Here is a 15649-nt window from a genome sequence, read left to right as displayed (position 1 = left end):
TGAGTAACTCTTCTTTTTCTGCGATACTCCATTTTTTCCTTACATTTTTTCTTTTATTATTGATCTGTTATTATTGATGGGCTTTCTTATCGTTAATTCTTGATGATTAACCAAACTTCGTCTTAATATACCTCCAAGAAATTTTCGAAGCCTTAAATATTAAGCAAACATTGATTTAAGAGGTAACACCACTGTAACGGCCGAAAAAAAGGCCTAACTTTGACAATTTTTTTTGGGAATATAATAAAAGGAATGGGAATTTTTTTTAGAGGGTTTATTCAGCATATATTTAAGTATAGAAAAAAATTTTTTTATCATTATTTTTGTACAAAATGGCGACGAGAGAGCTAATCTTCGAAATGATCTTTTTAAAAAACGCTTCCTCGTAGCGAACCAATTTCTCGTGAATTATAAGACCTAGAACAAAAAACCAAAAAAATTTAAAATCTATATACTATTGGCTATAGAAGTACGTAGGGATTTTTTATTTAATCAAATTTTGTAGAAACGGTGCACTTTTGAAAAAAAAATTCGATTTTTTTGCCAAAAAATAAGCAGTAAATTGTTTATAAAATAAAAAGTTTACATCGAATCGAAAAACCCCTACGTACTTCTATAAAGGATGTAATTGTGAAGTTACTGTCAAAATTTCAAACTGATCCATGCAACCGTGTTGAAGTAATGTGTTCGCTAAGATTGAAAAAAGCGGTTTCGAGAAAAACACGTTTAAAGTTTTACGAGCACTTAAAATGCTTGAAATTTATGTTTACCTTTAATCGGCGATGCCTGCACCATACATTTGGCCATCCAGATTGATGCTCGCCTCTTCTTCTTCCTTCCTGGATGATTTTAATTGCAATCGGACCTCTTTTGCAGCATCAGTCAGCGATCGCTCCGAATACTTGATGCGGCGCTCATCCGTTTCGACGCAGAAATTATAACAGTTTGTCCCAATTTTCATGCCTAAATTTTGCATGAGCCTCATGACACTTGATAGGCCATCATTATATATGCCTACAGCAATATATATGGCAGTATCAAGCACATGCTTGCCACTGAAGGTCAATTTCGGACCCATTGACCAAACTGTCGAATTGAAACTCTCGTTGCTATTTTGAGTATAGCCGCCAACGAGTAAGCAGATCGTCGCTGCTTAATTCTTCATAAATTGGTAAAATTGCTTCAAAAACTGAAGTTGAGAGAGCTGGTTTATGCTTGTAATCGACATTACCAATGGCCTGTGCCTTTTGCCACGAGCACCACGAATTTTCTCCGGACGGGCAGTTTTCGTGCTGCGGTTTCTCGTCGGTTGATAATTTATGGAATAGCGTCGCGTAGATTTCATTCCGCATTTTTTCTACGGAATCATGATTGCGGCATATAGCTAATCCATAATGAATTGACAATTCGTCGATCAATTTACCTGTCAACTTGCCTTTTCCTCCGAGCCCTTTTGTGTTTTTTTTTAAATTGCGAAGGCGAGTACCCATTCGTACCCTGTTGATCTTTTGAGTAAGCATCTTCTGCACTATAAATAACAGGGCCACTTATTATCCTGAAAGGTAAAACAGGACAAAAGCGATGAATCCGAACGCGACACGTTAATGCTCAAGGGGCGCTCCGAGGCGCTGCGGAAAAATCGTTGGTAGAGCCTTTAAAAAATTTTTGTTTACTATAGAAACCAAATGCATATTGTTTTTATGATGTTAAAGCATTGTTTAAAGCAAAAAAAAATCGATTTTTTCAAAATCCTACAGTGGTGTTACCCCTTAATAAAAAAATCAACATAAGAATAATATGCAATTCAAAATTATTAATTAAATCTATTAATAACATATAATGTTTTCCAGGAAAATTATCAGAAACTCTGTAAAAGTAATGCAATTAAATATAACTATTAGAGTGAAGCTCAGTTGCGTACAGAATAAATCGGACACAGGACTCTCTATTGGTCAACCGTGCTAGGTCTCTAAGCATCAGTTGAATGATTGTGTCCGTTTCATTCTGTGCGCAATTGGGATTCTTCCCTTTTACATACCATACATGGGATAAAAGTAACACGTGTTTTCATCAATATAATATCGAGCATATCCTTGAAGACACTCATGTTGTTTTATGTAATCTGCATCACATATTGTTTTGCACAGCCCACATGTCATAACTAGTCTCAAGTCGTTTATCTACAAAACATAGAATTAGCATTTATATCTCATAAATTGTACATTGTTTAGAAATATTGATGAAAATATTCTTTTACGTTTCAAAATATATGGCTTTATTATTATAATCTAAACCAGGAAATTCACATAAAAGATGATTACAAGTTATTTCGATCAAACAAAATTTTTGCTAAAAAAACTTAATTTATGTACATATACCTACTTCTTCATTTTCATTTTTATTTTCTTGGAGTGAATTCATCTTTTACTGTTTCTTAATCGAAGACGGAAACACAAAAATTAGATCCAAACTAAGATTATGTGTCTTTTTAGTACATACTATTAACACAGCACGGCAGCATTATCAGCATTTGAGCGATAATACTTTGTAGTTAAACCGATTCAAACTACAAAATTGAAGCCGCTGGATTACGAGCAACAAATCTGTCGCTGCAACCATCTGTTCTAGCGGCACGTGAAATTGTACCTTTATATGCAAATTCCACTTTCATAACTTTATTCCGCCCTTATATTTCCATCGCTCCGGCCATTCACTGTCATGCCGGAGACATGCACATATCTTTATAATTAATCCCTTCAATGACATTTCATTTAAAATAAAATAAAATATAGGAATAAATGCATAATGTTTTAATGTGCAATGACGCTGAAACCCAAACAATAATAATAAGAATAAAATAAAATATCAACTTTCTCAACTATTTTCCACCTCTATCTTATATAAATATATATGTATATAAATATATATGTATATATATATATATATATATATATGTGTGTGTGTGTGTGTGTGTGTGTTTATATATATATATATATATATATATATATAATCGTTAATTTAAGGGAGCATAGGACTCTTTCAGCTTCAAAAAATATGCCATTTTCATAATTTTTTTCTGGAAAGGATATACAAACTACAAAGATCGGGTTTTTTGTAAATAAGAATACATATTTTTGGCTATCAATCACAAATTTTTATTTTAAATTTCATTGAAAAATGAAACCTCCCCAACAGACCTTCGCTCTAGGCCATGGCATGGCATGGCGTTTTGTTGTAGTACCAGAAATATCTCCGACCTGATTTATTTAAAACAAAAAATTCCAAAAGGGTCTTAAAATATATTAAAAATTGTAGTTTCTATCGAATGGGATTTTAATTTTTTTTATTTTTAACAAAATGGCGGACTTTCAAATTTAAAACAGCGACTTTCGGCAAAAATTTTTATATTTTTTTTCTGCAAAAAATAAAAAAAAATAAAATCGAAAAAAACATCCGATTAGGGACTAGAGAATTTTATAAGCTTTTATTTAAAAAAAAATAAGTAAACCGGTCCGTGATTGAGTTATCCATAGTACCGATTTTGAAAGTGTAGTTTCGAGAAAATCGTGTTTAAAATTTTGCAACAAATTTATATAAAGATAAAACTGATTTTCTTCAACTTACATAAAATCATCTATACGAGGCGCATAAAATAAACCTTCTTCAGTGATATTATCTTCCTCCTTTCGATTTTTGGCAATTCTGCGCTGAATTTTTGCTTCCCGAGTCACATGCTGCGCGCGGATGTCGAGCTGGTTGCAACGGCGTATGTCATTGAACAAAACGAATTGCGCCGCATTTCTCCCAACTGCGACTCCCATTGTTGCCATTACATTCAATAATAAAGCTGCTCCTTCCGTTAAAAATAGAAACTGCTAAATAAGCCGCACTTTCCACGATTGTAGAACTGCTATGTACTTTTGGGGGCTATTCTCCATAGTATGTTATTAAAATTTTCGTTGCTGTTTTGAGTATACCCGCCGAGACAACGTTGCAGCAACGTTCCATTAGAAAGATCAGCATAAATACGAACGAATCACGTCCAATACTTCTGTAGGGCGTGAAAACTTTGCTGATATTTGTCCAATGTACTTTTGGCTTTAGCTTGATGCCATTCACACCACGATTCGGAGTCCTCAGGACAAAGGTGATGTTGTGGATTTCCTGTAGTCAAACTATAGTGATAAAATATAGCCTAGATCGCTTCTTGCATTTTTTTCACAAAATCAAAATTCCGACGAATCGCAAGACCATAATACACAGTCAGCTTATCAATCATCTTCACCGTTTACTTGTTTCTACCACCGACCACCTTTATTATCTTTTTTACATTTTCTGAGTCGCACGCCCATTCGTTTTTGTATGTGTCCGATACACTCTTTTTTATTTATTGTCACTTTTTCACTATATGGTTTTGATTCAATAACATCTTTAAGTTTTCGAATCACTATCACCAATATAATTCACGTATCTTATTTCGTACTGCTTTTCAGATCTGTGGAACGTCTCTGTAATTGCATCAATTTCCATTTTGCCCAATGAGTTTTCATGATTTACAGGGCATACTTTTTCGTATTCATTTTTCCATTCATTATATTCTTCAGTAGTTTTCATGGAGAGGCCTTCAATTGGACACAGTACAATTGGACACAGGGCAAATGGACACGGAGCAAATGGACACGAAACATTGCACACGGTTCATTTGGACACGGTTTAATTGGACATATAAAAACGCACACCGAGCAGTTGGACACGTAAAAATGCACACCGCTCAGTCGGCCACGAACAAATGAATACCGCTCAGTCGGCCACGAACAAATGCACACCGATCAGTCGGCCACGAAAAGATGCACATCGATCAGTTATATAAACCCATGTGAAATCCCAGTTTGCGTTGCAAAGTATACGCACAGACTGCAATCCTCCCCACCCCCCACCCCCACCCCGTTGCAAACCCATGTGAAACCTCCCTTTGCATGGAAAAGTATATGTGCGCAATTGAACAGTGTGCATTTTTTCGTGGCCGACTGATCGGTGTACATTTTTTCGTGGCCGACTGATCGATGTACATTTTTTTGTGGTCGACCGAACGATGTCCAATTGAATGGTGTGCAACTGAACGGTGTACATTTGAGCGGAGTGTAACTGAACGGTGCACGTCTGAACGGTGTGCATTTTTACGTGTCCAACTGATCGGTGTGCGTTTTTATGTGTCCAATTGAACCGTGTCCAAATGAACCGTGTGCAATGTTTCGTGTCCATTTGCTCCGTGTCCATTTGCTCCGTGTCCAATTGTACTGTGTCTGACTGCACCTCTCCCATTTTCATGATTTACAGGGCACATTTTTTCGTGTTCATTTTTTCATTCATTATATTCGTCAGTACTATCGTGTTTACTCCAAACCTCGCAAGTTTTACAATACGCAGATTTGATGTTAACATCGAGAATTTTGTTTGAATGAACACCGATTAGACTACAAACACAGAACGCTGAAGTATATCCTCGCTTTTGCCATATGCCATCTCCAGAAACGCCTGTAATTTCACCATCTACTTTCTCTTCTAGAGACTATTTCTTTGCTGTTCTTCTTTTATCGCTTGTTTCATAAGTAATCTAACGATAGTCTTAGACGCCTCATAAATATTGTTCCGAATTTTGTCATGCACCTTTTGAGTGATGGGCGGCGGTAAATCCATCAAGCTACAGAATTTTTTCTCTGCATTTGCTCCTTGGCCTAAACAGCGCATGGCAAAAGCAAAACGTCGATTAATTTCATGCGCAAGACTGATTTTCGCACATGAAGGAATAAATGTTGACTCGCATTGTTTGCAACTTATTATTTTGAAATCAAGCCCTTGAATGTCTTCTGTATAAAATTGTACATCGCTATCACATTTTTTACACTTTACAAACTGCGAAATTTCATCGAATACTGTAAAATTCAGAATTCGATAATCAACGCTATTGTCTGCGGGTATCGGCATATTAGAATTATTTTCCAATTTTTTCGTAGCTTTTGCTGTGTAATAATATAACTTTTCTTTTTCTATGTCCCATCGATTGACTGAAAATCGAACCACGAACACAGAATTTGCTGAGAACGCTTTTTCAGTTACACCCTGTATATATGTATATACAAGGTGAGCAAAAAGTATCGGCCAAATATCTCAGCATAATCGAATCCTAGAAAAAAAACCACAGACCAATCTTCATTTACGCTGCACATCTTTATGATACTCATGATTACGATAAGCTTCACGAGAGCTTTTCGATCTTTTCATCGTGAAAAACAATTTACCGTGCTCAAAGGAAGCATTATAATATAGCTGATGGAGCGTTTAAAATAACTAACGCCAAATGACTATTTATAATCAAACAACTGATCAATCTGTTTATAATCACAGAATCAAAAAATGTAAAAACAGTGTATGTAAAATGTGTGAATTTGGCGCGAGACACGACCGTGTCCCTTGATATTATTATGCCATCTATTGATAGAACAAGAAATTAATAAGCCGTAGTTTTTGAAATCGATAATAAAGAAGCAGTTTTAGAGGAAATTGAGTTTCTTATCTACGCGACGCTCCGCAAAAGGCTACAGATGCCTGTATACCACGCCGTTCAAAGTGCTATAACTTCTAAACTATTTCGAATTTCAAAAAACGACTTTGGGATAACTTAAGACATTAAGCATTCAAAATAAATAAAAAAATTTCTTTCGATTTTTTTGAAGTCAAAAAAAGTCCTATGTCCCCTTAAGTCGTAAACTTACATATTATTCCTGCTGTCAAAACACAGTCAGAATTCAAAAAGAGAAAGCATAGAGCAGGAAAAATAACCCGTGAATATCGTGTCGCTTCTCGATTCTGTCGAATTACAAGATTAGAATTGAACTCTAAACATAATCTTGTCAAATCAGACGAAAGGATTTCTTTCGCGGAAAGTTTTATCTCTACTTTAAAAATTAAAGCTAAATTTCTTTTTTCATTACCGGAAAATTTTACCTCAGAAACTTCGCTAAGCAGTTACCACGAACACAGAATTTGCTGAGAGCGCTTTTTCAGTTACACCCTGTATATATGTATATACAAGGTGAGCAAAAAGTATCGGCCAAATATCTCAGCATAATCGAATTCTACAGAAAAAAACCATAGACCAAATTAAATTAAAAAAAGGGATTTGATGGTGACCTTGAACTTGATCTTGAACTCAAATTTAGAGTCAGTCAAATTTTTATTACATGTTCTTATAGCTGAAGTCGAGACGTTTTTAAAACACTATAATTAAACGTTTTTTAATTAAACACTTTTCAAGTTATAAGATTTTTAAAGTTACAGTATCGCTGGCATTCGCATTATCCAAGATGTACGTGGAGGTTGTTCAGTTAGATTTACACCTCTTTTTTGTATTTTTTAATTTTTTATTTAAAAAAAATTTTTGTATTGTTTAATTTAAAAAATTTTTTTTGTATCTAAAAAAATTTCTTTTGTTGCCTATGACCACGTGGAAGTTTCTTGGCCAAATTTACACATTTTGTACATTTGTATGTGCGCGCGCGCACGTGTGCGTAAACATAAATACATATTTGGTAATAATTATAGCAAATGTTGGATTTGCCTTCCTTCCACCGCTTGACAATATACTAACCTTAATTGAAAAGCATCTCTGACATTTCTTAACATGTCGACGGTTATCAAACTCATTTCATCAGTTATTCTTTATTTTAATTCTTCAATGTTTGCTGGTTTAGTTTTATAAACTCGCTCTTTCAAGTAGCCCCAAAAAAATCAAACTGTGTCATATCGGGAGATTTTGAAGACCATTCAATTGTTCCTCCCAATCTATCTGTTAGGGAAGGTTTCATCGAATAATCTTCATACTCTTAACCTAAAATGTGCTGGAACTCCATCTTGCTGAAATCACACGCGATCGAAATTATTAGAAAAGATATTTTGAATAGCAGAAATAATTTGCTTAACTAGCATAGCTTCATTACCTTTTAAGATTTTCATTGAAGAAAAATGGGCCTATTAAATGATCTTCAATTATTCCTGTCCAGACATTGACTTTTTGAAAATATTGAGATTTGTTATCTCTTATCCAATACGGATTTTCGGAGCTCCAATATCAAAAATTTTGAAATATTAATATTTCCATTAAGTTGAAAAGCAGCTTCATCAGTAAAGACAATGTTATTTACGAAATCATTTCCGCGAGCCTGAATGAGTTCACAGAATTTCATTCTCCGGTCAAAATCTTCCGGTCTAACCTAACTCCTGCACATAATGAAATTTATAAGGATGAAATCTGTGCTTCTTTAGAATATTACATACCGCTCGCTGACTGACTTTGATTTCTGTAGCAACTTTTCTAGTGGATGTATTAGGTGTTTCAATAAAGTTTTACAGAATTTCTGCAATTTTTTCATCATTAGAGACAGATTTCGATCGTCCACTGCGTGGACGATTTTTTATGCTATCTGTTTGAAGGAAATGATGAATCGTTCTTACAACTGTGGATTTTGAAATTGGATTTCGCGCGTTAAAAGTTGCATTAAAATCACATGTCTTTTGATATGATCTCTACTTATCTCCATACTCTTTCATCATTAGCAAATAAATATGTTCTTTTTCCGACAACTCAACCATTATTCTTGTAAGCAAGGAGTGAGTTAAATTTGTTAGGTGAGCGAAAATTATTTCTTAAACAATTGAAGAGCGAAGAATTAGAAAAAAATTATTTCTCATGAATCTCTCAATCATCCCATCCTTCACGCAAAGAAAATACTCGAGCTCAAGGACAGTATTAAAGCTACGAAACAGGTTGCAAAAGCATAAGTTGAACTTACACATTTTGTGCGCGTACGCTCGTGTATGGGTACGCTCGCGTATAAGAGGGTTTAATGAACACCGGTACTCGTGTTATCTAAGCCTATCCCCTCCACATATTGTAAACATGCTTTTGGAATATATGTTTAATATACAGCAAAGATCATCATTAAATGTAGAGAAAACTTTGTTTTGTGTTGCAAAGTACATGCTTGAAGACAGTGTGTTCCGCTCCCCCTACGAGGAAGAGCTCTATTTCCTTAGGAAGATATAACCTAACCCAAACCTATTCTGATTTAAACCAAATTTTAATTTTAAATCAGAAATAGGTTTGGATTAGGTTATTATATCTTTTGAAAATGGAACCCCACGTAGGAAAGTCGGCACACACTGTCTTTAACCATGTACTTTGCAACACAAAACAAAGTTTATTCTACATTTAATGATGAATCTTCGTTATATATGTATTAAATAAATCAATGCTGTATATTCCATCAAATGTAACTTCTTAGACGTACATGCTGTCGAAAAATCATATTATATTCATTAAATTTCTTTCGTTAATAATTTTTTAATAAATAGTAAGCGACACTTAAAATCTTTTAATACTTATTCAGGAGAGTGAGCTTAACAACACATGTCAAGATCACTAAAATCGGTAAGGTCATCCGTAAAGTATGTAATAATTACCATGATTACGATTATTGGATGGATCCAGTTGTGGCGGAGATGGAGAGAGGTGAGAGAAATAGAGGAAGAATCATCCGATGAGGAACCTGATTTCCGTTTTCGGATTAGTGAAGAATTACTTCGAGAAAAGTGGGAACAACTTTTAAAGAAAAAATTGGAAATTTCAGTTGTTCAGTTTATCAAGAACTTGGCTTGGAAAAACCCCGCACAAATTCGTTGAGAAGATTTCTCTTATCTCGAGAAATATGTGCGCAAGATTTTGCAAAATATAATGGATGTATATGTTTCAATATAGAACCTAATCATTCTGAAATAGAATGTCTTGGAAATAAACTATGCGAAGAACTCGAATTAATAAAAGATATTGAAAAACTGAGAGAAGATGAGCATGAGAATATGTTACCGCAGGACTCGGAAACGTTGAAGGTAAAATTTTTTTGTCTATGTATAATAAATTTAAAACACTCAAAATTATTATATTTGATTTCAGAGTTTACGAGAGGATAAACAGATATACGAATCCAAACCTATATTAGAATATAAATTGAGCGTATTGCCCAATATAAAGATGAGCGGTATAACATTGTAAATATCTTTCAATTTGTAATATAACAAAAAGTAAGTTTATTATTTCTTTATTGAATAGAATAGAATTAGCTTTATTGTTCCTCTCGAGGTTATAATCTTCATACACACGTAACTTATTGTAATTTAAGATCTCCCCTCTCGACTTCCGCTTCCTCTTGCTTTGTTTTTCATTCTCTTCCGACTCTATCTCCCCTTCCCGATCGCATCCCCTTTCTTTTTTATCCTCCCTTCCTCCCTTCCTCTCTCCCTCTCCCTCACTCCCTTTCTCTCTTTTTCATTCTCTCTCATATCTCTCCTCTCCCTCCTTTTTCTCCTTCTCATCTTTTCTCTTCATTCTCGCCTTCCCTCTCTTCTCTCTCTCTCTCCTTCCACCTCCCTCATCCACCATTCTCCCTCTCCCTTTCCCTCTCCTTCTAAGACTCTTTCTACCACTTCCTGTCATCCCCTTCCCCCGTTTTCCCACTCTCTACACCTCTCCCATACATGCTCCCATGTTTCTATTTCACCTTCGTATAATCTACATATTTTTTCTTTTTTTCTTCCTCCCAATATGTACTCTCTTTCATTTAATTTTCTAGCCTGAACCTTATTACTCTTGTAGCGTTGCACCCCGAAATGCATCGTTCCCGGCAAACACCGGCCGGAAGCTGTCGCCCGACGACTACCGGTCGAGCAACGGCAGAGGGTTGTGCGCCCACATTTTAATATCTTAGGAAACAACCGGGTAGGAAAGAGCGATAATCGTAATCGGGACACTGCCGTCGGGAGCCGCCGGTTGAGAACCCGCGCACGGCTCCCCCGGGCGGACCCGAATCGTTTCGATATTTTTACCACCACTCGGTAAGAGTAATTATCGAATACGCCGGCGCGGGGTAATTAACCGGGTATAAAACGGACTCTCCGGCATAGAGATTCAGATCGTTCCGATCCTCCGAGCGAGCCTGAAAAGAAAGACCCGATATATATATATATATATATATATATATATATATATATATATATATGAAGAAAGGAAGACCCGAGATATATATATATATATATATATATATATATATATCTCGGGTCTTCCTTTCTTCATATATTGGGTTGGGGAAAAAGTTTCTTCGTATTTTATTGCAAAAATGAAACAAATTTTATTCATATTTGAAATGAAGCTTATGAAATTAAATATGTGCCGTTTTGTTCGACCACCTTTTGCCATCTTTGAGGTAAAACCATAATCCCGTCACTGTAGAACTTGTGTGATTTCTGGGCGAAAAACTGTGACAAGTGATTTTCACAGGCCTCTCTTGAAGCCAACTTCGTACCATTAAGAGAGTTCTGTAGAGATCGAAATAAATGGTAGTCTGATGGTGCAAGGTCAGGACTATAAGGTGGGTGCATCAAAACTTCCCAGCCAAGTTCTCTTAATTTTTGACGAGTCGCTATAGATACATGAGGTCTCGCGTTGTCGTGATGAAAGACGACGCCTTTCCTATTGATCAATTCTGGTCGCGTTTTCTCAATTGCCTGGCGTAATCTTTCCAGTTGTTGACAGTAAAGGTTAGAATCAATTGTTTGACCGGACGGCAGCAGCTCGTAGTGAACGATTCCTTTGTAATTCCACCACACACTCAGCATCACTTTTCTTGGCGTCAATTTTGGCTTTGCCACAGTTTGCGGAACTTCATTTCGCTTTGTCCACGATCTTTTTCGTACATTATTGTCATACGTGATCCATTTTGCATCGCCTATTATGAGCCGTTTCAAAAATGGTTCGATGTCGTTTCGTTTTAACAATGATTCGCAGATAGAAAATCGATCCATTAAATTTTTGACTGTTAAATCATGTGGCACCCAAACATCGAGCTTTTTTTTGTATCCAGCTTTCTGCAAATGGTTTAAAACTGTTTTGTGGTCGATGTTCAGTTGCTTACCGATTTCGTGACTGCTAATATGCCGGTCTTGTTCAATTATTTCCATAATTTCATCGACTTTTTCAGTGATCGACCAGAGCGAGGTGTATCTTTGACGTTAAAATTTCCAGATTGAAAACGCTTGAACCAGATTTGTGCAACACGTATTGATACAGCATCATGTCCATAAACATCACAAATTTTTTTAGCTGCCTGAGTTGCATTCTTCCCTTTTTTAAAATAAAATTTTAAAATGTATCGAATTTCTTCTTTCTCTTCACTCATTTTCAAGATGCAATAACTTTTAACTGAATAGATAAATATCACTACTTTTTTGCTACTTTTTCTTTATGATATGTCACCTTTCAAACGCACACAAAGTATTGACAGATCCGATTAATATTATCAAGGTTATGCGATTCTAATTCCATCTGCCGGAAAATACGAAGAAACTTTTTCCCCAACCCAATATATCCAGCGATTCCTGCAAACCGACGGCTATCCGCTCAAAATTAAAGAACCGAATCACCGGGAAAACGGACATTACAGTCTTCTCCATCTGCTTCCCCCCCCCCAATTCTTTTTTAGATATTTCGGAATTTTTTCCTCCTTAATTACTTTATACCACCTATTATATTTAGACTCTTCTATTCTCTGCCATCTTTCTAATCTCTGATCCTTCCTATCCTTATTAATCAACTCCCCAAACCATATGTTTTCCTCATCTTTCCTTCTCTCTACTTCCACCGCCCTCCATCCCCTATCTTCAAAGAATTCCTCTCTTCCTCTCATTTTGATCCTCCTTTTCCTTTCATGCTTCTCTTCCTCATTTCATTCCAGCATAATCTTGTTACTTCGCTGCCCTTCCCCCTCTAGTCTCTTCTCAAATCCCCAAGCTATCTTTCCCGCTCTCTCTCTCTTAATTTTCCTCTTTTTATCTCCTCTCTTATCATATACTTTGGCATTCTTCTATCCAATCCGAAAATCCTTAAATATTTTTCTTCTAATCTTTCCATTCCTTCTCTTTTTTCATCCCCATATCTCTACGCCGTAACTCATCACCGTTCACACCAGTCTATCGAACAGCCATAACCTTCTTTCTCACAAGTAACACTACCCAAATGTAAATCACCGATTTTGATAATTTTTGAATATGTTGTAGTAGACGTAAAAATAAGACATACGTATTTTTTTTTATCGGCGGAAAACCATATTTACACCCCTTTACACCCCTTTAAATTTATGGGTATCGATTTAATTGTTTTGTATATAAGGATTTAGTATTTTCGGCCCGAACCAAATAAAATAGTTGCATCATCAAGAGATATGAAAAATGGAAAATTTTCGACTCGGTTCGATCATTTTTAGGGGGTAAACCACCCCCTGTATTTGAAACAAAAATTTTAAAAATGCCCAGATAATTGCAAATTTTATTCAAAAATTTTTAAAAAAATATATGTTACACTCGCATCCAAAACAAAAGTGAGACTGTTTGAGGATTTAAGGGTGACCACCCTTTTATCGAATTTCTTACGTAACATTTAAATTTATTCCGAAATAATGGTAAACAGTTTCATTTATCGTCAAATTAATTAATATTTACAAATTATAGTCTGATCAACCCTTCAATTCTATAAGGGGTGAGGAAAAACCTACCCTTAATAAGAGTAAGAAACCAGGATCGCGGCTCTTAGCATTACCCAGGATCACGACGGGGACGTGGCCGCGTGGATCCCATTTTATTTTATTTTTTTGGTTTTTTTGGTTTTTTGTTTTTTTTATTTGTTTATTGTTTTGTAATTTTTTTGTGTTTTTATTTGTATGTTGTTTTTTAATTTTTATATTTGTATTTTAACAATTAAAAAAAATTAAATTAATTAAACGTTACATTATAACTAACTTTAGTAATATTAATTAATGGCTATTCTTTATAGTCTTTACAATAATGAGGGACGCTTTGATTGCTGGGATCAAAAAAATGAGTAAAACATATATAATGTGTACACCAAGCGCACCTAATTAAAGCATTATCTTCACAATACTTGCAAGATGTATCACAATTTTCAAAACAGTATCGGACAGCAGTCTTGCATTTAGGTGGTTTTTCTTGAATATACCCACTTTTATACCATGCATATTTAAACATGTTTACAAACCTGGCTGAAGAAAACTGGTTATGAATCAGCGACTGAAGTTTTAATACATTGTTTCTTGCATGTAAATTGACATCAAAGCCATACAAAATTACCAGATCTGAAAAATGTTTTAAAAAATTTTTCCATGGTCTGAATCCATAAACATCTAGGGGTTGAATCATACCAGTTGTCCCAGCAGGAATTGTACAAATATTGACATCTTTGCCTTCTAGACAAACGTTGTCAAAATTTTTCTTTGTTTGTCCTGTCCACGAATCTAAACATAAAACCGATTGTTTATCAACCACAGATAAGTAAATATCTTTGTACCATTGAACTGCCAGGTCAGATGATAATTTCCCAGATTTTGAAGGTACTACGACAATATTTTCTGCTTTATATATGTTCATTTCAACAACAGGTCCAAACTGCCCACCCGTTTCTTGTAAAACAATAAATAAAGGCGACTTGAGTAATCCACTAGCTGATACAATCGGTTGTATGGTATAGCTATGTGTTAATGAATTCTTCGATTGTGTTAAACATTCAACTTTTGCTGTTCCTTTGAAAGATAATGTTCGTCCTGCATGTGATTCATAATTAAAACCAGACTGATCTGAATTATAAACATTGTCAGCTCCTAATAATGAGATTTGCTCCCTAATTTTGGATACAAATTGATTTGCTTCTTGTACTAAATCATCTTTCTTTGATAAGAGCGTTTGGGTAGTGAATTTATTAATTTTTCTGGATACGATTCCGTGTTTTATTTTAAAATTGTGAATCCACTTTGATGAAGCCGTGAAAAATTCTCGAGGTAGTTGTACTTCATTTCTTGCATTTAAAGCCCATCTCTTAATATCAATATCATGAATTGGTATTGACTTCAAATGTGCATTTTGAAACTGTTTCATGACATATTTGCTAATTTCCAATAATTTCTCGTTTCTTGTGCCACCTTCTTTTACTTGCTTTTCCCATCTATATAACATTGTAATATTTTGAACTTTTTTAAATTTACTTTGTACACATTCAAATTTTAAATTTTTTTTTGTACCAGAATGCCAATATTGAACAGCTTTTTCTTTATATTCGAAATCTATCATGTTTTTAACTTTTTTATTATCATTAATAATAGCGTTATAATCATCTTGGAAATCTTCTTCAATTGCATGGATTTCAGGAAGCGCAGTATTATCTTCGTAACATAAAGTAGTATAACTTTCAAATATCAAGGCAAAATCAATGGAGTCTTTAATTATATTCTCCAATTGTGACGCAAAAGCTCTCTCATCATCATTAATAGCTGAATCAATATTATATTGTGGATAATTAAAAGCTTCTTGTAACAATTTTAAAATGTTTCTTACATTCATCGTCATTTTTTTGTATACGTATTCGGTATAAAAATACGTAATTGGTGAGCTTAAGGTGTTTACTGATTTTTAAATTAATTTAATCGAGATTAGAACACCGTTGAAACCCTTAACGATCAACGCGATTGTCCGAGAA

The 15649-nt window shown here is 34.8% G+C and overlaps 1 pseudogene; it reads right to left on the bottom strand.

The window, feature by feature from the left end:
- Window positions 1–772: 772 nt before the first annotated feature.
- LOC112638585 lies at window positions 773–4530 on the bottom strand (annotated as a pseudogene).
- Between the last annotated feature and the right edge of the window lie 11119 nt (window positions 4531–15649).

This window comes from Camponotus floridanus, unplaced genomic scaffold, assembly GCF_003227725.1.
Source record: "Camponotus floridanus strain SB8 unplaced genomic scaffold, Cflo_v7.5 scaffold326, whole genome shotgun sequence".
Taxonomy (NCBI): Eukaryota; Metazoa; Arthropoda; class Insecta; order Hymenoptera; family Formicidae; genus Camponotus; species Camponotus floridanus.
The sequence above is the reverse complement of the archived record's forward strand: the minus strand, read 5'-3'. Positions and strand labels throughout refer to the sequence as shown.